At 46.8% G+C, this 22,889-nt stretch overlaps 1 long non-coding RNA gene across 1 annotated transcript in view; it reads left to right on the forward strand.

The window, feature by feature from the left end:
* The window catches only part of LOC138665488 (uncharacterized), a 57,037-nt gene that overhangs the window by 3,670 nt on the left and 30,478 nt on the right, over positions 1-22,889 (forward strand). The window lies entirely within an intron of this gene.

The raw sequence follows: 22,889 nt of genomic DNA on the forward strand, positions 1-22,889 counted from the left end.
ATGATAGCACTAACAGTGGCAGCACGAAAAGAAGCACCTGCAAAGAAGCAGTGGTCGCCCTAGAGAACAGCGATCCACGAGCAGGGGACAGCAGGGTAGAGAGGATGAACTACTAGATCCCGAGTGGTGCCCCCGCTTTCAGAACCGATACTTTTTGAGCTTCACTGGGTGAGTGTAAATATTCTCCGCCTATTAAGCTGACCTATTCCTTCTATATCCCCCTCTTTCCTAGTCTAAGAAAAGGACATACGTAAATCCAAACATAAAGAATGTGCCTTATGCATGCAGCCCCTTCCGGACTTATATATTAAAAAACTATGCCCAGACTCTATCAATCAGACTTTACGGGAGGAAAGGGTAATGACGCCCACGGATTTCAGAGCCATAATTAGGGAGGAGATTAAGGCTTTGGGTCAGTCCAGCTGTACAAGAAGGCAAAACCCTTTTATAAATATAATATGAAGGTCGCCTGTGCCTCCCTGTTAGGGCTCATATTCACTTGCGCGAGACTCGGCAATACCCGGCACTGCACTTGGCACAGAGGAGCGGAGCGTGCGGCTGCATGTATTCTTATGCGGCAGCACGCACTGATCTGAGTGTCGGCAGCAGGGCCGGGTATTGCCGTGCGAGACTCATCCGAGTCTCGCGCAAGTATGAGCCCTTAGCAGTATAGATAATTTAATCAAATCTGTCAGGAATACAATGGGATGTCTTGACACAAAGGAATCTAAATCCGCACAGGACATAATGTTCGCCGGACTGGCGCAGAAAAAAACGTAGAACCTTCCCGGTAATTTCTGCCATAAAAGAGCTAATCAAAAAAGAGTGGGATAGACAGAACCTGCGGGGGTTCATATGCTTTACTCCTATTAAATGGTCTTCTTCTGAACGCTCTCCTGTAGGAAGGAAGAGACTGATTAAGGAATCCTTTCTTTCTCTCCGCTTTGGTCAGTAGATCATCTAGTGTCTTTCCAAACAGGAACTCACCCTGGCACGGGATTGAACAAAGTTTTGTTTCTGACTGTGCGTCCCCCTTCCAGCTCTTTAACCAGCGTGCTCACCAGGCTGTGTTCACTAAACCGACTGACCTAGTTGCTAAACGCAGGGAATCTGCCGATGCATCTGACAAAAATGGCGCAGCCTCTTTAATTAATGGGATTGTAGGTAGAATTTTTTTTCTGGCTACTTTCCCCTTGATTTGTTCTTGCAATTGATCTACCCAGACTAGTAATGACCTTGCCGTACACGGTACATGTACTATAAATGTCCAGACAATAATCAAGCAGCATACCATAAAGATAGGGCCGAGAGTACAAAAGTGTCACCCCCCCCACTATCACTACCCAAATATATTGGGTTAACAGGACAACTCCAAAAAGCATGAAAGACGAGAGAAAGGAGTAAACCAGTCCCACAAAACATACTAGTAAAAATAAATATTTTATTCATACATAAAATAACCAGTACATCAATTCAGTCAACTGCTATTATAGCATATACAGAAGGAAGAAAAGGAGGAGACATACAAGTACACTGGGTCCTCGAAGAGGAACTAATATATCCAGGGCAAAACTACATGGGAATGATAATCAATTGTAAACCAAGGTATAACAATACAGGAGACAAGTACTCCATTAGTGCACGTCAAGGGGCCGCTGGGCGCTCAGAGGAACTATCCGTTCACATATGGGTAAGCATGTGGGTGTGACTGTCTGAATAGGAGCATTAAAGGGATAACGCCTCTTGGAGGATGATGGTAAACACCCCAGAAAGATCATTGGGAGACAAGAGAGACAAAGCAGAAAGGTGCTTTGTTTGGTGGACCCTTTGCAGCAAAGCGTAATGAGTACCTTTTAATCCTCCAGTTGGTGGTAGGCTAAAAAATTTCTCTCAAAAATGGAAACGCATAACATCAAGCCAGTGGATCCTTGACCTAATAAGCTTTGGGTTAAAACTGGAATTTACACAAATTCTCCAGGATTCATTTTTAGTAACATCTCTTAGAGGGCTGGAAAAACAGAAGGCTGTTGAATTGGAAGTTTTGACCCTACTGTCCAAAAAAGTTTTGGTAGAAGTTCCAAAGGATCAGGAAGGAAGGGGATTTTATTCCCCTTTATTCCTGGTCGCCAAACCCAATGGCTCATTCCAAACCATTCTAAATGTAAAGAAATTAAGTACCTTTCAAAATAATCGTACCTTTAAAATGGAATCCTTGTTCAGGCATGTACTACGGAGGACAGAGAATGAACTTCAATCCAATATTGCAGCCAGCAGGTAAGGAAAGGGTGAAATCAAACACCCGAAAACCCTGCCCCTATGGCTGTTCCCTCCAAATTCAGGTGACAGAGTCCCTTTAAGGCACGTGAGCGAAGTAACCGGTCCACATTCCACGTTTGCCTCCTTTTGATTTGAATCTGGTTTTTGAGGCCTTAACTAGTTCCCTGTTTGAGCCATTAGATTCTATCCCCTTAAACAACATGTCATATAAGGTAGCTCTACTAGTAGCTTTCACATCAGCCAGAAGGGTCAGTGACATCCAGGCCCTCTCCATAGACCCACCTTGTTAGTATTCAAAGACCAGATAGTACTCAAGCCAGACCTATCATACCTTCCTAAGGTCGCATCCACTTATCATAGGTCACAAGAGATATTTCTTCCTTCCCTTTTTGATACTTCCTCAGGCCTGGAGGAAGAAAAGTTTCATACTTTAGATGTAAAAAGAGCCATCCTGACCTATATAGAGATAACTCGGCCCTGGAGGCAGAGTAGGGCTCTGTTTGTGTCCTTTCAGGGCCACAGGAAAGGACACGGAGTCACAAAAGCTACCTTATCCTGATGGATCAGAGAAGCTATCTGTCTGGCCTATTCGTCAAAAGGAGAGAGTCCTCTGGAAGGAATTAAAGCACATTCTTCACAGGCTATGGCATCCTCTTGGGCTGAAAAAGCAGACGTGCCAATTGACTTGATATGTAAGGCCGCAACTTGGTCAATGCCTTCCACTTTCTACAACCACTATAGACTTGATCTATCCACATCTTCTGACTTAACTTTTGGTAGAGTTGTCCTTGGCACGGTAATCCCACCCAGGTGACGGCTCTCTGTAAGTCTCTCATGTGGGTGCTGTCGTGGCGAAGGGTAAAAAGCCGGATTACTTACCGGCTAATGCTCTTTTAGAGAGTCCATGACCGCACTCACTCATTACCCTTCCTAGTCATATACATTTTCCGAAGATCCCCCGCTAATGGCTTCGTGTATAAAGTATTTTAAATTATTAGCATTGTCTGATATGAATTGAACTAACACTTTGCTGTTCCTTTCATACTCTGAAAACCAAACTGAGGAGGAGAGGGGGTCAGCCTCCTTTTATTCTGTAGGTTTCCTGTTCCTTTGGGCGGATTCCCTCTCTCATGTGGGTGCTGTCGTGGACTCTCTAAAAGAGCATTACCGGTAAGTAATCCGGCTTTTTAACTTTTTTCACAAAAATTTTACTTTAGACCCATATTTTTTTTTACAGTGTAAACAAAAGAAAATGGACCAAAAAATTTGTTGGGCAATTTCTCCTGAATATGCCAATACCCTGTATATTGGGGACAACCACTGTTTGAGCACATGGCAGGGCTCAGAAGGGAGGGAGCACCGTTTGACTTTTTGAACGCAAAATTGGCTGGAATCGATGGCAGGCACTATGTTGTGTTTGGAATCTACCTGATGTATCTAATCAGTGGAAACCCCGCAATTCTAACTCAAACCCTAACATAGCCCTAATCCCAACCCTAACCCCAACACACCCCTAACCGTAATCACAATCGTAAACCCCAACACCACAACCATAATCCCAACACCACCCTAACCCCAACCTCAACCGTAACCCTAACTGCAAAGAATGGGGGTGACAAAGGGGGGATTGATTTACTATTTTTTTTTTATTTTGATCACTATGATAGACCCTATCACAGTGATTAAAATGAACCAATAGTTAAAATCTCCTATTGTTGACGGGTACCGATCTTAGCAGGTGTAACGAATGGAAACGGAGGCACAGAAGTTGAAGTTCACATTTGTTTTTATTTAGGTTTAATGTGGAAGCTCGGTACCACGGTCCGGGGGGCTCCGAAGGGCGCGTGACTACGTGAGCCCCAGACACCCGTGGTAAGTCCCCTCGAACAGGGACAGAGTGGGAAGCCTGGGGGACACGGGTGCTACCTCCAGTTAGACCCCGAACTCGTGGCAGCTGTCCCAGCGAGACAAGTGGGGTTAGCGGGAGAGGTGGAGCTAACCAGGTGATACCGGGTGTACGGGTAGAAGCTAGTTCCAATAGTACTGGCGTTGTCCGGAGATGATGATGGCAGATTGGCGGGACGAGACTGGATTGCGTAGATAGAACCGTCATCGTCCAGGATAGCTGGGTAACTGGTAGCTGATGGTCTGTGGAAATACAGTATAAGCGGAGTACTAACGAAAGCACTTCAGAAACAGGAGCACATGCAGACAGGAACCGCAAGTAAGCAACAATGGATACTCCCTATGGTGTAGGAGCTAGAAATGGCAATGAATAACACGCCATTGGCTAGAAGCATATTTTTAAAAATGCGCACTGTCTCTTTAAGAGACCGGGAACGAGCGCGCGCATGCCCAAAGCACTCTGCCCGAGAACCTGCTGGCAGCACGCCAGGAAGCAGGAGGGGAAGCTGCATCCTGACAGCGTGGAGCCAGCAGAGAGCGGGAGTCCCGACGGGGACCCCGCAAAGGTACAGAGACTGGACCTGGTGTAACAGCAGGCAACACTGCACATGTACCCGCCATTTTCTTCCAGGAAGATGAATCTCTGAATGATCCAATGTTGCCCTAAATGCTTAATGATACATAATAATCCACCTGTGTGTATTCAAGTCTCCGTATAAATGCACCTCCTCTGTGATTGTCTCAGGGTTCTGTTTGAAGCACGGAGAGCATCATGAAGACCGAGGAAAAAACAACAGGCAGGTCCGTGATACTGTTCTGGAGAAGTTTAAAGCCGGATTTGGATACAAAATGATTTCCAAAACTTTAAAGGGAACCTGTCACCCCCCCCCCCCCAGGTGTTTTTAACTAAAAGAGCCACCTTGTGCAGCAGTAATGCTGCATTCTGACAAGGTGGCTCTTTTAGTTCTGGGTGCTGTAACTGCCGAAATAATCAGTTTTCTAATTTGTCCTAAATACCTTTTCTTCAGTCAAGGAGGCAGGCCTTTCCCCCCTGCTGCAGGTGCCACACAGCCGTCACTCAAATCTTCTTGGCACCGGGCGCCGCCTCCTCACCGCTATTTTGAAATGAGCCGGCGCCTGCGCTCTTTTCTCCTGCCTTGGGCAGGCGCAGTGAGCGCTGCCCGTCTGTCCTCATATGCAGTCCAGCTGACTGCGCCTGTGCGGACGCCCTGCCTGTAAATCCCAGCCCCGCAGTATCTTCTTATTTATTCACTAGATGGTGGCCCGATTCTAACGCATCGGGGATTCTAGAATATGCATGTCCACATAGTATATTGCCCGTCTACGTAGTATATTGCCCGTCTACGTAGTATATTGCCCATCCACGTAGTATATTGCCCAGCCACGTAGTATATTGCCCAGCCACGTAGTATATTGCCCAGCCACGTAGTATATAGCACAGCCCGCGTAGTACGGTATATTGCCCAGCCACGTAGTATATTGCCCAGCGACGGAGTATATTGTCCAGCCACATAGTATATTGCCCAGCCACGTAGTATATTGGCCAGTCACGTATTGCCCAGCCACACAGTATATAGCACAGCCCATGTAGTACAGTATATTGCCCTGTCACGTAGTATATTTCCCAGCCACATAGTATATAGCAGAGCCACATATTATATTGCCCAGCCACGTAGTATATTGCCCAGTCACGTAGTATATAGCAGAGCCACGTAGTATATTGCACAGCGACGGAGTATACAGCACAGAGCCACGTAGTATAGAGACTAGTATAGAGAAAAAAATGAAACATATACTCACCTATAGCCCGTTGAAGTCCTGCTATACTTACCATCCGCCGCCTTTCCCGCTCCTCGCCACGCTCCCTGGATCGCTCCATTGCAAGCGGCAGCTTGCGGTCCCAGGGTTGGTGTGAGCAGGACCTATGATGACGTCGCGGTCACATGACCGTGCCGTCGCGGTCACATGACAGTGCCGTCACGGCAGGTCCTTGTTGCACATCAGCCCCGGGACGAGACGGAAGCTGCTGCTTGCAATGGAGCGGTCCCGGGAGCGTGACGAGGAGCGAGAAAGGCGGCGGAGGGTGAGTATAGCAGGTTTATTGTTTTTTTTATTATTTTTAATATGACATATTTTTACTATTGATGCTGCATAGGCAGCATCAATAGTAAATAGTTGGGGACACACAGGGTTAATAGCAGCGGTAACCGAGTGCGTTACACCGCGGGCCGTTACCGCTGCCATTAACCCTGTGTGAGCGGTGAGCGGAGGGGATTACGGAGCGGGCGCCGGGCACTGACTGCAGGGGAGTAGGGGAGGGACTAATCGGACTGTGCCCGTCGCTAATTGGTCGCGGCAGCCATGACAGGCAGCTGGTGTGACCAATCAGTGAATGAATAACCGTGACAGAAGGACATACAGACAGATGGAAGTACCCCTTAGACAATTATGTATATAGATACTACGGATGCTCTCGATGTACAAAACTGATAAAGACATACCCCAAGCGACTTGCAGCTGTAATCGCAGCAAAAGGTAGCACAACAAAGTATTAAGTTAATATTGCACGCCCCACTTTTCAGTTTCTGAATTTCCACAAAAATTTAAAATAACCAATAAATTGTCTTCAACTTAACAATTGCTTTCCACTTGTTGTTAATTCTTCACCAAAAATTAACATTTGGTATCTTTATATTTTGAAGCATGATATGTGGGAAAATGTTGAAAAGTTCCAGGGGGCCGAAGATTACGTGAGGAATGATATCGGGAGATTAGTTAGGAGATATATAGAGGAGACAGCTTATGGATGGCTTTGTAGGTTAGTATTAGTAATTTGAACTGGATACGCTGAGGGAATGGGAGCCAGTGAAGAGATTTGCAGAGGGAGAAAGCGGAGGAGTAGCGAGGAGAGATGAATTAGTCGGGCAGCAGAGTCAAGGATGGACTGGAGAGGTGCAAGGGTGATAGCAGGGAGGCCACAAAAAGGATGGTGCAGTAGTCAAGGCGGGAGATGATGAGGGCATGCACAAGCATTTTAGTAGATTGACGGTTGAGGAAAGGATGGGTTCTGGAGATATTTTTGAGCTGGAGACGACAGGAGGTGGAAAGAGCCTGAATGTGCGGTTTGAAGGACAGGGCAGAGTCAAGGGTTACTCCGAGGCAGAGGACTTCCGGTACGGGGATTCATTACCTTAATGAGTGGGGCCATGTAATCGCTCAACTGGAAGAGCTGCTGGCGCCGGAACAAACGAGATGCAGCGAGAGCTTGCAGGGAAGGGGTATGTAGGATGTGTGCTGTGCTGGAAGCCAGCAGCTGTGGCTGTAACTGCACTCTATAAGAGAAATGAATGTTCACTGCCAGCACAGTGAATATTCATTTCTCTGTAGCAGCGGGGATAGTTACAGCGGCAGCCGCAGGCTCCTGCCTCTGTGACTGACCCGCTGCTCCACCACTCCCCCTCCCCCGCCATCTTTCTGGTACAGTTACTCGTGTATAAGCCGAGGGGGCATTTTCAGTACAAAAAATGTGCTGAAAAACTCAGCTTATACACTTGTATATATGGTATCTCTTTGGATCACATTTTTTTTTTTTTTTTATCCTCATTTGACAGAATTATTGTAGGTTATACTCTGTGAGACTGATAGAATTTGTTCAGTGTAATTGGAATAATCAGCCCTCATTCTCTCGGATGAGAGAATCCATGGCTGTCTGCATAAGCAAGGCCTCTGATTGCATAATGCCAATGGGTTGCTATGTCAATCTCTTCCAAGGGTGCAGATGGGCTGACTGAGGGAGTGTTCTCCCTCTATCAAATTCATTAATGCCGCTGACACTGTTGACAGCGGAACCTGAAGGTTTAAACTGCTGGGATCAGAGCTAGGTCTAGTCCCAGCACATGCAATGGAGGTTCAGTTGTGTAGCAGACTTTCTCCTTTGTAGATGGCACAGGCACAAAAAACATAAATGCTGCGAAAAAATGCAAGAAAACATGCTTCTTTCCAGCTAAGAGATCAGGTTTCGCTGCAGAAAAATGCTGAAAAACGCCTAGTGTGAACTTACCCTATGTAGAAACGGGGAGTCACTTGTTCTTGCAGAAATCATTCTTCTTCACCTCCTGACTAGAGATGAGCGAATATTTCAATGTTCAAGTCGGATTACGTTTGCCGGATTTGCAATATTCGACGATTCATTTGCTGAACATTCCCGAACCCCATTCACGTCAATGGGAGGCAAAAACAAACGCATGCACAACACCTTAGAACGGCCTCAAATGCTGCCAAAACACATGAAGAGAGGGACAGTCACCAGGAAAGTGCCCTTAATTCACCCACAGTACAAATTGCAGCATGGAACTGCAGCAATCAATCAGGTATGAGGTATCGGGGTCTGGGACAGCATTTAAAGCTTTCCCATGAACGTCACAGTAAGACGAGGTGGGTGAGGGATTGGTATAGGGCCCCTTTTTTTTTCTGGGAGCCCTGACACCACATGCAACACCTCTGCCTGCTTTCATGCTGAGCCACACTCAGGTGGCACAAATATCAGTTTTCTAGACTACCATTGTCAGAAAAATGTAAGGATAGTAACACGGGTAGTTGAGTACAAGGAAGTTGAGGAGTGACGGTCTTGGAGGCCTACTGCTACAGGCAACATGCATGAAGGACACCCAACCAGGAGTTTTCATATTTCCAAAAATTATTGGCCGACACCACCAAAGTGGCATCAATTGCAATAAAGTAGAATTAGTATAGCGGGGACCGACACCTCTTCCAGTACAGCCAACCCAGCAGATGGACCTAGCAAGGTGGTGGAATAACTTCCGTATCCCTCTGAAAGCCTGGAAGGGGTGTAAATAGGTGGCCTACCAAATCCCTACTAGGACAAGTGGCAGCAGGACAAAACTGCGTACCAAGGGGGTACAAAGAGGTGACACCAGGTGCTACTCCATGACTGACCTACAGAATGTGGCAGCTGACCCCCTACAGCGGGTAAGCTGCTAAGCCCCAAAGGAGGGAGAAAAAATGCAGGTGCTGTAGGAACTCTGGGACCGGCTGAGGAACAGAAAAGCATTGGCAGGTGTGGTCTGGACCGGGTGTTAAACAAATGGGTGCTCGCAGGTGCGATCTGGACGTGCTGATGGACTGAATAATGCACAAAGGTAAGAGCAGACCGGTACAGGGTAGACAAGCAGACAGACGGACCAGTGGAACCTGACAGCAAGCATTCAAGGCAAACTAACAGTATAGCTCAGGCACCTCCATATTGGAGGAGAAGCCTTAAATAGGTGTCGCCCAGCTATAGGTTGGGAATACCTTAGATTGATGCGTGCGGTCCCTTTAAGAGGGAGAGAACATGCAAGTGCACCCTCTAAGCATAGTTCCCGGTCCTACAACTGGACCTTGGTGGACACTGACACATAGCGGTGAGATGAGGTGGTGTGTGAGTGGGAGACACTGAATGTCCTGTCTGTTGGGTATGAGGAGATACTACAAAGGGCCAAGTCTGTAATGTCAACAGATCAGACCGTCTGTAGTAAGAGGGAATGGTCCACTGTGTGAAAGACAGATGCCAGAAGGAGGAGGACAAACTCGAGTCGCTTTCATTTGGAGGTTAGTAGGTCGTTGGTGACTTTAGTCGGGGTAGTTTCAGTGGAATGTTGCGGTTTGAAGTCAGATTGTACGCGGTCAAAAATGGAGCAAGAAAGGTGGGAGAAAAGTTCAAAATGGACATGTTCCAGTAGTTTGGTGGCAAAGGGGAGAAATGATATGGGGCCATAGGTAGACACAGAGGATGGGTCAAGGGTGGGCTGTTTGAGGATGGGTGTGATCGAGGTATGTTTCAATCAGAATGGAAGACACCAGTTGTTAGTGACAGGTTGCAGAGGTGGGTTATGCTTGTGATGAAGACTGTGGTAAAGTTTGGAATGAGGTGTCACGTTATTGTCTCATTCACAGGTGGTGAGGCTAAGTATTCAGATGAGAGGGTGGGGAACTGGTTGACACAGGAAAGAATTGAAAGTACTGAATAGCTGTTTAGGGTTGTGAGACAAGTATATGAGGCATGAGAAGTTAGTTTGTTTTGCTTCAGTCAGAATTTGCACAGCATTTTCACAACTTCTGTTACTGGACGGGCAACTCTGCTCCCTTTCTTTAGCAACCGTACAATGGTATGCTTTGTAGATAAGGGCCAGAAAGAACATATGCTGCATCAAGTGGCCTCTGCTTCCCTTCCTCCAATCAAACTGTCCACTCAGGAAGCAACACTTTGACAATCAATTTCACATGCTGTTGTGCAAATGGAATAGACGACAGATGGAAATTATTGGCAATTATCAAGACACACTCAATAAAGGAGTGGTTCTGAAGGTGGGGACCACAGACAACATCACAGTACCAATGCTTTCTGGCTGATGTTTTAGTCACTTTTGAATGTTGGTTGTGCTTTCACACTCGTGGTAGCATGAGACCGACTACAACCCACACAAGTGGCTCAGGTAATGCAGCTAATCCAGGATGGCACATCAATGCGAGCTGTGGCAACAAGGTTTGCTGTCTTGTCAGTGTAGTGTCCAGAGGCTGGAGGCGCTGCCAGGAGACAGGCCAGTATACCAGGAGACGTGGAGGGGGCCGCAGGAGGGCAACAACCCAGCAGCAAGACCGCTACCTCCGCCTTTGTGCAAGGAGGAACAGGAGGAGAACTGCCAGAGCCCTGCAAAATGACCTCCAGCAGGCCACAAATGTGCATGTGTCTGCAGAAATGGTTAGAAACTGACTCCATGAGGATGGTCTGAGTGCCCGACGTCCATAGATGGGGGTTGTGCTCACAGCCCAACACCGTGCAGGACGCTTGGCATTTGCCACACAACACCAGGATTGGCAAATTTGCCACTGGCACCCTGTGCTCTTCACAGATGAAAGCAGGTTCTCACTGAGCACATGTGACAGACGTGACAAAGTCTGGAGACGCCATGGAGTGAGAAATGCTGCCTGCAACATCCTTCAGCATGACCGGTTTGGCAGTGAGTCAGTAATGGTGTGGAGTGGCATTTCTTCTGGAGGGCTGCACAGCCCTCCATGTGCTTGCCAGAGGTAGCCTGACTGCCATTAGGTACCGAGTAGTGATGAAGGAGTATATTCGTTGCTCGGGTTTTCCCGAGCACGCTCAGGTGGTCTCCGAGTATTTGTGACTGCTCGGAGATTGTTTTTGTTGATGCAGCTGCATGATTTACAGCTGCTAGCCAGCCTGAGTACATGTGAGGGTTGCCTGGTTGCTAGGGACTCCTCACATGTAATCAAGCTGTCTAGTAGCCGCAAATCATGCAGCTGCAGCATGGAAAACTAAATCTCTGAGCAGTCACAAATACTCGGAGACCACCCGAGCGTGCTCGGGAAAACCCGAGCAACGAGTATACTCGCTCATCACTAGTACCGAGATGAGATCCTCAGACCCCTTGTGAGACCATATGCTGGTGCGGTTGGCTCTGGGTTCCTCCTAATGCAAGACAATGCCAGACCTCGTGGCTGGAGTGTGTCAGCAGTTGCTGCAAGTTAAAGGCATTGAAGCTATGTACTGGCCCGTCGCCAGATTCATGGAGTTTGCAGCGCCGACTTTCCGGTATCAGCCGGGCACGCCGGCGAGAGAGGAGAGTACGGGTTATGATGGCGCCGACATCTGGGGATCCCAGGCTGGTCAGCGTGCGTTCCAGATCACGCATGCGCAGTGCAGCCAGGGACCTGCAATCACCGTGCATACCAGCAGCTGAGCTCGGAAGGACGAATCAGATGTTTTGAAGTCGGGTAAGACTGAATATTTAATGACCACAGCTGACAGCACACCTGACTTGATGAGATGGAGGGTGCAAGTCGTCCAGACGTCCAATCCCTAGAGCTGCCCACGGACCAGGTGAGTAAACGTGGTGGGGAAAGGACCTAGCGGGACTTTAGATCCATTAGCTACAGGGCCTTATTTTACATTTTAGGGCAAGGACATCCCCAAAAGGTCTGCTACAACTAAAAAGAAGGCTACCAGATGTCCGTTATGTACCGCCAAACTCCCAGACGGTTATAACAAGAAATTATGCGAAGTGTGCATCGCTAAATTACTCAAAGATGAACAGGCTTCATTGTTAACTAATATAAAAACTATGATTAGAGATGAAGTCCAGGCTACCGTCTCAACAATGGTTCCACCCCAATTCCCTCATCCTAAATGGGATGTGGACTGGAGTTCGGAAGAAGGAGAGGTATCAGGATATTCCAACCTGTACTTGGATGAGGAGGACAATTCCTCGGTAATGGTTCCAGAGGAACGCAAAAGATACCAGTTTTCGTCCGAAAACACGGATGTTCTCGTAAAAGCAGTGAGAAGTACCATGAAGGTAGAGGACTCCACTGAACCACTTATCGGTTCAGGACGAGATGTTCGTGGCCTGAGAACCCGCAGGAACAGAGTATTTCCAGTAAACAACAATATAACAGCGATGATACTGGAAGAATGGGAAGATGTGGGAAAGAAGCTAGTAGTCCCGAGGGACTTCCAGTACCGTCTTCCCTTTAATCCGCACGAGATTAAAGTCTGGGAATCTGTACCAAAGATCGACATTCCGGTAGCAAAATTTTCAAGGAAAACATCTATTCCTTTTGAAGACTCATCTGGCTGAAAAGACCCGATGGATAAGCGATCAGAAGATCTTCTTAAAGCCTGGGAGTCGTCAGCTGCCATTTTGAAAACAAACATAGCGGCCACCTCTGTAGCAAGATCCATGAGTCTCTGGGTAGACAAACTGGAAGGTCACATTAAAGACAGGACTCCCAGGGAAGAAATTCTGAAGTCTCTCTCAATACTAAAAATGGTGCCTGATTTCATAGCGGATGCTTCAGCGGAGTCAGTGCGTTTTGCAGCCAGAAATAACGCACTGTCAAATGCGGCAAGACGGCCCTTTGGCTAAGATCTTGGACGGGAGATACTCAATCGAAAAGCAAACTGTGTTCGATTCCGTTCTCATGTATTCGGTCCAGTCCTAGATGAGCTGCTTGAGAAAGCATCTGACAAGAAAAAAGGCTTTACCGAAGAGAAGCCAAAGAAGACGCCATTCTTTCGGAAAACTCGCTCCCACCCTAGGCAGGACTACAAAGGGAAAGGGAAGTCCGGCAGATGGAGCTACCCTAAAGGTGGCAGGGGAAGAGGTTCTTTTTGAGACCAATCGTCAGGACCCAGCAGACAATGACGCCAACAATATAGGAGGAAGACTACAGTACTTCCTATAGAGATGGCAGAATATCACTCAGAATCAGTGGATTCTACAGTCGCCCAGGGGTACAGGATAGCATTCACTCACCTTCCCCCCCAAAAGGTACTGCTTAACGCATACCGAGTCATCAGCAGTTCATCAAAGACTGTTAAGACATACAGGAGCTCTTAGAGCTGCAAGTCATAGTTCCGGTACCCCATCACCAGCGATTTCATGGACATTACTCTATCCTATTCTCCATATTCCTGGGAGTACTACTAGATTCCAAACGGGAATACTCCTTCCTACCAGACCAAAAACAACAGACAATCAAACAAGAATTTCAAGCATTAAGAAAACGCAAATACATTTCCATCAGGAAAGCCATGAGGATTCTAGGTCTAATGACCTCATGTATTCCCAGCATACAATGGAGCCAGTTTCACTCCAGAACTCTTCAACGGGAAGTCCTTTCGGTATGGAAGAGAAAGAAAAATTCATTAGACAACAAGATGTTGTTGCCCAGCGAGGTAAAGCAGTCCCTCTCATGGTGGGTCAACATAGAAAACCTCAAAAAATGGAGACCTTGGAGAGTATCTCCATGCATAAATGTAACCACCGATGCAAGCTTAAGCGGCTGGGGAGCCCACATAGAAGGACGTTACCTTCAGGGAACATGGCCCACATCGGTACGCAACAGTTCCTCCAATTACAGGGAACGCAGAGCGGTTTGGGAAGCAGTAACCAGGTGCCAAGAGGAGATACAGGGGCGTCACATCAGAATCTTCTCAGACAACTCGACTACAGTATCCTTCCTTCTTCATCAGGGAGGTCCGAGACACCATCACCTCCAGAGACTAGCAGAATCAATATTCTCTTGGGCGGAATGCGCTGTGAAGTCCATCACGGCAGTACATTTAAAAGGTTCAGAGAACCAGATAGCAGACTTTCTCAGCAGAGAAAAGGTGCAACCCTCGCAGTGGTCTCTAAACGAAAAAGTCTTTGTTCAGCTAACTCAGCAATGGGGCTCTCCACAAATAGACTTATTCGCCTCAAAGCAAAATACAAAGACAAGAGAATTCTTCTCATTAAATCCAAGAGACCATCCAACGGGCGTGGACACCTTGGCTCAACACTGGGACATGAAACTTTCTTATGCATTCCTGCCACTCGCTTTAATTCCCAGAGTTCTGAGGAAAATTCAGGAAAGTCTGCCAACAGTAATTTTAATAGTGCCATATTGGCCTAAGAGGAGCTGGTTTCCCCAGCTGAAGTGGATGGCGTTGGGAGAGCCAGTTCTACTACCACTAAGGTGGGACCTTCTGACGCAGGGACCGCTGGTCCATCAAAATCTAGACATGCTACAACTTTCAGCGTGGATCTTGAAAAGGAGATCCTAAGATCAAAACGTCTATCAGATTCGGTTATCTCAACCATGCAAAAAAGCAGGAAGCCAGTGACCTCGGCTATATACCTAAAAATCTGGATGAAATTTTGCACACAGAGCAAAACTCCAATATCCTTCTTCCAAGAGCCAGATATTCCTCAGATCTTAAATTTCCATCAATCAGGCTTTCATATGGGTTTGAGGCCTAGTACTCTAAAGGTACAAATTTCAGCTTTAAGCGCCTTTTATGACTATCCGCTAGCTGCTCACCCCTGGGTAGTGAGGTTCATAAAAACTACGCAACGTATCGGGCCAACAATACGTAGTTTAGTAGCCCCCTGGAATCTCAGCTTAGTACTAAACGAATTACGGAAAGCTCCATACGAACCACTAGATCAAGCAGACCTGAAGTCTGTAACATTCAAAATCGTCTTCCTAGTCGCAATAACGTCAGCAAGGCAAATAGGTGAGATCCAAGCCCTGTCCATAACAGAATCATACTTAAAAATACAAGAAGATTGCATTATTCTAATATTGGATCCTACGTTTCTCCCAAACGTAGTGACAGACTTTCACAGAAACCAGGAAATTATATTGCCTACATTCTGCCAGAACTACAACAATGACAAAGAACGTTCTCTCCATTCCCTGGATGTTAAAAGAACAGTATTGCAATATCTAAAACTTACAGACGGCTGGAGAATTGATTCAAACCTCTTTATCCAGATGTCCGGGAAGAATAGAGGGAAAAAAGCCTCAAAGGCTACTCTAGCCAGATGGATTAAATCTACCATTTGCGCTGCGTATATTTGAATCTCCTCCAGAAAACCTAAAGGCTCACTCACTAAGAGCGATATCTGCTTCATGGGCAGAGTGCAGGTGCATATATGGACCAAATTTGCTGTGCGGCAACTTGGTCTAACTCAAATACCTTTTGCAAACACTACAAACTGGACATTCTGTCAAATCAACAGACTGTCTTTGGGAGGAAAGTCCTCCAAGCTCTAATCCCGCCCCGAATAAGAGTTGTTTGGCATTTCTCCTGGTGGTGCTGTCAGGAGGGACGTCCTGGAAACTAGAAATTAGTCCTACCAGTAATGGTATTTCCAGGAGTCCATCATGACATCACCCATTATTTACCCTTCCTTGAATTCCTTTCTGATGTATGATATCAACATGTATAGAGAGGAAGTTCAATAAAATTGCGTTGCATCCATCCTGGTGTTGTACTTTGGAAAATCACTGAAGGGTGGAAGTGGGGAGGGGCTTTTTAACCTCTTCTGTGTTCCTGTTCCTATCAAGGATATGAAGGACAACCTCCTGGTGGTGCTGTCATGATGGACTCCTGGAAATACCATTACCGGTAGGACTAATTCCTAGTTTTCGGTGATTCCTTGATTCCTTTGTATCTCTGTTCATACTGCACCCACACACACGATACACCATTTGAAAGATAAACTTGCTCCCCTTAGCAAGAAAATAGCCAAACAAACCACACATCCACGATGTGATCACAAAATACAGTTTAAACATTCATTTTCATAAACCTACAGCAAGGAAAAATACTTCCTCCAGTGCTTCTGCCTCTTCCACCTCCTTTAGGGCCTCCACCTGTGCCCTCAACCTCTGCCTTAATGAAACCAACGTTACAACACTGCAAAGGGACATGACCCCCCCCCCCCCATCCCTCCCCCCAGCTGTGTACTGCGCAGCCACCGCTCACCGCAATCAAGCAGCTATTAAATTAATATGCCTTGGAGATTGCAGTTATACAGATCAACAGTTGTGGACAGCTATCCATGCAGAGGTTAACCAATGGCTGCCTACACTCAACCTGTAGCCAGGGAAGGTTGTGTGCAATAACATTGCGTGATTACCAAGATCACCCTCTGATGACTTCAGTGGAAGTTGCACAAATGAGGGATACATTTGCTGCCTACTTTGTTTCTGGTAATGGATGTCTGGCAAGGCAAGACGAAATGGTTAAGCCGCTAAAATGTACCTGTAATGTTAGTGTTCCTGTAATGTTTGCTGACTGAAATAATGAAAAACCTCTAGATAAACACCTGTTCCAAGTTCCCTCAACAATACAATACACAAGTGTGTGTTTGCGGCGACATCGCATAAGTGTGGCGATGGCGCATACAGAGATAAAGAACACACTGTGAATGCAAACAAAAGCAAAATTTTATTTAATAATAAAAAATTAGCTTTATGGAATAAAAAATTAACTGGGGAATGTTGGAGGGTGAAATATGATGGACATGGGGGAGTGTGGAGCTGGGGTGATTGGCTAGCATGTGTGGATGATGAAGGGGTTCCAGGGGAAGGGCCTACAAAATGCGTGAGATCTGGGAGGTCAAGGATGGAAGTAGACACATTAGAAGTGGAAGCGTGGGAAGGGAGAGACAAATTAGAAAACAGACACATTGGAGGGTGGAGGTGGTAGGACAGTTTTGGGGGTACGTTTGCTAGCTCTAGTCGTCTTCTTGGTTTGCTGTGCTGAACTGGTACCGGCCTTCTGTTTGCTTCTTTTTTTGTTTGGGATGGTGGGAGTGGTGGCTTGAGGCTGGTGTGCAGCAGGACTTGGCATTGTGGTGGAGGGCGACTGGTGTGCAGCAGGAATCGGCATGGTGGTTGAGGTAGACAGGTCTGCAACAGGACTCTGCATGGTGGTGGCTTGAGGCAGGTGTGCAGCAGGACTCAGCATGGTGGTGAACCTGGTTAGTGGTGGAACAGCCGGAAATGTCATGTGTGGCTGCTGGAAGTACCGAGTTTGCTGCATAGCCTGGCTGTAAGCAGCATGGCAGGCCTGCATCACATTCAGCTGAAGATCAGGTGTAAGGTTTTCCAAAATGCCCAGCTCTATAGTATAAAAAAAGGTTGTGCCGGTCTCTGAAGGTCGGCTTCCAGGCGGTCAAGGCATAGGTTGATTTCCTGGAAATGTGAGTTCACATGCGCGAACACACTTTCCAGTCTGTCTCCAACGGCCTTTAGGCCATTCTCGAAGACCAAGCCTATGTGAGCATACATAGCATGAGTGGCCTGTTCCAGGCCTTCTGCCACTGGCGAGAAGAGCAAAAAAAAAAAAACAGTGGCAGAGGACTGGGACAGGGGAAAACCTGAAGGACCAGCTGCCTGTTCTCCAGCCTGTGAAGCCTGGCCACTTGCTGCATCGCTGGTGGATGACTGGAACTGTTCGGTGGCTGTTCGATGAGTGGCCGCTCCAACAGAGGACCATCTAGGTTCAGCGGTGCTGCTCCAGGTTCTGTTTGAAAAAGAAAAAATATTACTACAAAAAAATTTTAAGCGCCAACATATCCTGTTGAAAAGAAAAATTCAGATGTTATACCATGAAATACAACACAAAAATACTTGCGTTCGATGACCAACCGCAGGCTTCAGGAAGGAGAGACTACGATGGTACTTGTATTTGGAAATCTTTTGAGTAGCACCACTTCGAACCCGATTCTCTTTCATGTCCTTATTGAAGCGATCCTTCATCGAACGTCACCGGATTTGACTCTTTTCTCTGTGAAGAGGAAAAAAAAAGAAATTGTAAAACAATGCACCACAGGTTCACTGCCGCGTCAGCCCACATTGCAATACTTACATAAATCGTTTCTGATTTGTGGCGTGGCATGGTCCCAATCATCCAACAGCGATCTGGCCACTTCATCCCATAGCCGCCAAATGACCACAGTGTCTGAGTGCCGCTGATCCCCCCTGGTGTCCCACAACAGAACTCGATCCTGCACCAATGTTATTTTGAGGTCATTTTCAATGGTGGCTTCACAATGTGGAACCTAGAAATCAAAGAAACACATTAAATATAGTTGTAAACAGGCTCTGACTGGCCCATAGGGGTGGACCCCCTTGGGCAGATCTGGTACCCCAACCCCATTGTATGGACAGTACTTGTCATAATTCACTTGATTTACTCTGTACAGAAAAAAGCATCTTAGCATTCATTAACCCCTTAACGACCTTGCCCTTTTCCGTTTTTGTGTTCTTGTTTTTCACTCCCCTCCTTCCCAGAGCCATAACTTTTTTTATTTTTCCATCAATATGGCCATGTGAGGGCTTGTTTTTTGCGGGACAAGTTGCACTTTTCAACAACATCATTGGTTTTAGCATGTCGTGTACTAGAAAACGGGGAAAAAATTCCAAGCGCGGTGAAATTGCAAAAAAAATGCAATCCCACACTGGTTTTTTGTTTGGCTTTTTTGCTAGGTTCACTAAATGCTTAAACTGACCTGCCATTTTGATTCTCCTGGTCATTACAAGTTCATACATACCAAACATGTCTAGGTTACGTTTTATCGAAGTGGTAAAAAAATTCCAAACTTTGCAAAATAAAAAAATTTGCACAATTTTCCGTTACCCGTAGCAACTCCATTTTTCGTGATCTGGGGTCAGGTGAGGGCTTATTTTTTGCGTGCCGAGCTAGCGTTTTTAACGATACAACTTTTGTGCAGATATGTTCTTTTGATCGCCCGTTATTACATTTTAATGCAATGTCACGGAGACCAAACAATTATTGATTTATTTTGAATGGGGCGAAAGGGGGGGTGATGTAAACTTTTATATTTTTTTATTTTATTTTTTTCACTTTTTTTTTTTTTTTTTACTTTTGCCATGCTTCAATAGCCTCCATGGGAGGCTAGAAGCTGGCACAACTCAATCGGCTGTGCTACATCATCAGATCGCTGCTATGTAGCTGAAATGCAGGCTTGCTATGAGCGCCGACCACAGGGGGCGCTCACAGCAGGCCGGCATCAGTAACCATAGAGGTCTCAAGGACCTCTATGGTTACCATCCTGATGCATCGCCGACCCCCGATCATGTGATGGGGGTCGGTGATGCGATCATTTCCGTCCGGAAGCGCCGGTTAAATGCCGCTGTCAAACGCTGACAGCGGGATTTAACTGGTTAATAGCGGCGGGTGAATCGCGATTTCACCCGCCGCTATTGCGGGCACATGTCAGCTGTTTTGAACAGCTGACATGTCCCAGCTTTGAGGTGAGCTCAGCGCCAGAGCCCACATCAAAGCAGGGGACCCGACCTCCGCAGTAATAGTACGGCGGAGTTCGGGAAGGGGTTAGGTTAACCAAACTACCCAGTAAATTATTCTATGGACATATAGGTAAATTTGCAATTGAGAGTAGTGTAATATTTGTATGCAGGTGAAAAGTGGACCCCCAAAGTCCAAGTTACTAGCAGGTCCTTGGCACCCCAGTCCGACACTGGTTGTAAAGATAAAACAAAACAAAAACAGTCAAGAATACTTACCCGCCGTTTTTCCACCTGAACTTGGGCCTAAGTCTGCTCCTGCTCTGCTGCACTGGAACTGTTCTGTAAAGAAAATACATGATTTTACCACATGTGTCATATTGACAGTCAATACTTGCTAATCAGTAGCAAAAGTATTCACTTCATCAGTCTCTTCTCCGCTCTGGGAAGTATGCTCTTCACTGGAGGACATCTTTGATGAGGAATGCTGCAAGAGACAGAAGTGAGTACAGACTGCAGTGAGTGAAAGACATTTTCATTGCTTCTATACTCACATCCTGAGTGAAATCCAGAGTCATCAGATCAGCAAAACAGTCTTCAGAGCAGCAAAGCCGTAACAATCGCTTCCAGAGTCTTGTCCAGAGTCTTGTGCTTGCATCCAGAGTCTTGAGAGTAATGGACTACCTGTCTCCAGACCCCCTTTTATACATCAGTGATTTTTCAGGTGGTAACCTTCCTGAACATGATTAGTGTGAAGTACGCATGCGTATCAAACGCACTTGCGTACCAATGCGTTCCCATAGACATATTTGACGCCTCAAAAAAATGCAACATGTTGCGTTCGCCAGACCCCGCCGCAGGCCGAGAAATGACGTACGCATCCGCAAGCGAGCGCATGCAAACGCATGTCCTTGCGTACACCATGTTAAATGTATGTACGCATGATGCATGTGGATCTACGTGGATCAAACACTGCGCCCACAGACGCAAATGTGAAACCAGCCTTACTAGCTAAAATGTGGGGTACAGCGGTATTTTCCACATTTAGCTACTGAAATAATATCATTTAGAATGCTATACTCGTGCATGCAGCACTATAGAAGCAGAGCACAACACACTTGTAGGACATGTGCCCTGCTGGCTTTGTCTGAGAATCTCCCGGAAGGTAAATTTTACAGCCACACAGGACACAATCTAGCCACACTATCTGACTGATATACAACTGCCTAAGGCTACGTTCACATTTGCGTTGTGCGCTGCTGCGTCGGCGACGCAACGCACAACGCAAATAAAAACGCTGCGTTTTGCGACGCATGCGTCCTTTTTTGCCGAATTTTGGACACCAAAAAAATGCATCTTGCTGCGTCCTCTGCGCCCTGACGCGTGCTGCAAAAAAAGCATGCATCGCAAAACGCAGCACAACGCATTTCCATGCGCCCCCATGTTAAATATAGGGGCGCATGACGCATGCGTCGCCGCGGCTGCACCCGACGCAGCCCGGCGGAACGCAAATCTGAACGTAGCCTAACTAAGTAGCTGAAATCTTGCTAGTAACAGTGGGAACATCAGGAACAGCCTCTCTGCGCTGTTAGTGTCAAAATGGCGCTAAAACAACATGTCCGCTATTTATATGGAGAGGGATGTGTGATTTCAGCAGCCAATAACACAAGCCGAGGTGTCAGGACATTGTGGGTGTTTCCTAATTGGTTAGCCGCAATTTGCACACATGAAGTTGGGTAAAAATAAGACTGCTGTGCTTCCAAGAATGCCACGCCTCTGAGCTCTTCAAAGCCCCTCCCCTCTACAAACACATGCCAAACGCTCATGATACACCACCATTATCGTTGCTAAAGTGCAGGAAATATTTTTGTGGCAACGCCAAATTTTTCCCTCACTTTTACCGAATGTTACCTATTTTTACCGATTTTTATAAAATTTTGCTCAGGTTTGTGATCACAAATCCGAATGTGCCATATTCATGCCAAATATATGTTTGGTGATCAATTTCCTATCAAATTCGCTCATCTCTTCTCCTGACCCAGCTGCTCCGATCCTCCCTTAGGCCAGTTTCACAAGTCAGTGTCTCCGGTACGTGAGGTGACAGTTTCCTCACGTACCGGAGCCACTGACACACGTAGACACATAAAAATCAATGCATCTTTTCAGATGTCATTGATTTTTTGCAGACCGTGTCTCCGTGTGCCAAACACGGAGACATGTCAGTGTTCGTGGGAGCGCACGGATTACACGGACCCATTAAAGTCAATGGGTCCGTGTAAAACACGTACCGCACACGGACACTGTCCGTGTGTGTTCCGTGCAGGAGACAGCGCTACATTAAGCGCTGTCCCCCCCACTGGTGCTGAAGCCGCAATTCATATTTTCCCTGCAGCAGCGTTTGCTGCAGGGAAAATATGAATATTAGTGTTTAAAATGCAGATCCAGGTCCCCCCCCCCCCACGTGACCGCATACAGGAGGCGATGCGGCCAGAAGAGGACGCTGTGGCGAGGGATCCGGAAGCTAGGTGAGTATTTTAATCACAGTGGGGGGGGGGGGGCGCACAGGGGGTAGGAGGGGGGGGGACCTGGATCTGCATTTTAAACACTAATATTCATATTTTCCCTGCAGCAAACGCTGCTGCAGGGAACATATGAATGGGGCTTCAGCACGATGCCGGGGACAGCGCTAAACTTTAGCGCTGTCTCCGGCACGCTCCGTGTGGTACCCAGTGGGCACACGGGCGGCACACGTGTGCCACACTGATGTACCACAGAAACGTAGGGCACATGGACACGGATAATTCCGGTACCGATTTTTTCCGGTACCGGAATTATCTGGACGTGTGGGACTGCCCTTAGCCAGGGATTTTGCAGTGACTTATTTATTACTCATACAGACAACATTGACCTCCTGATCTTAGAATGAGGCCGGCGTCACACTTGCGAGTTTTACGGACGTAAGAGCGCAGAAACTACGTCCGTAGAACTCGCATAACATACGGCACAATGATTCTCTATGGGTCTAGTCCTATCAGCCGTATATTACGGATCCGTAA

Source organism: Ranitomeya imitator, chromosome 2 (assembly GCF_032444005.1).
Source record: "Ranitomeya imitator isolate aRanImi1 chromosome 2, aRanImi1.pri, whole genome shotgun sequence".
Classification (NCBI taxonomy): Eukaryota; Metazoa; Chordata; class Amphibia; order Anura; family Dendrobatidae; genus Ranitomeya; species Ranitomeya imitator.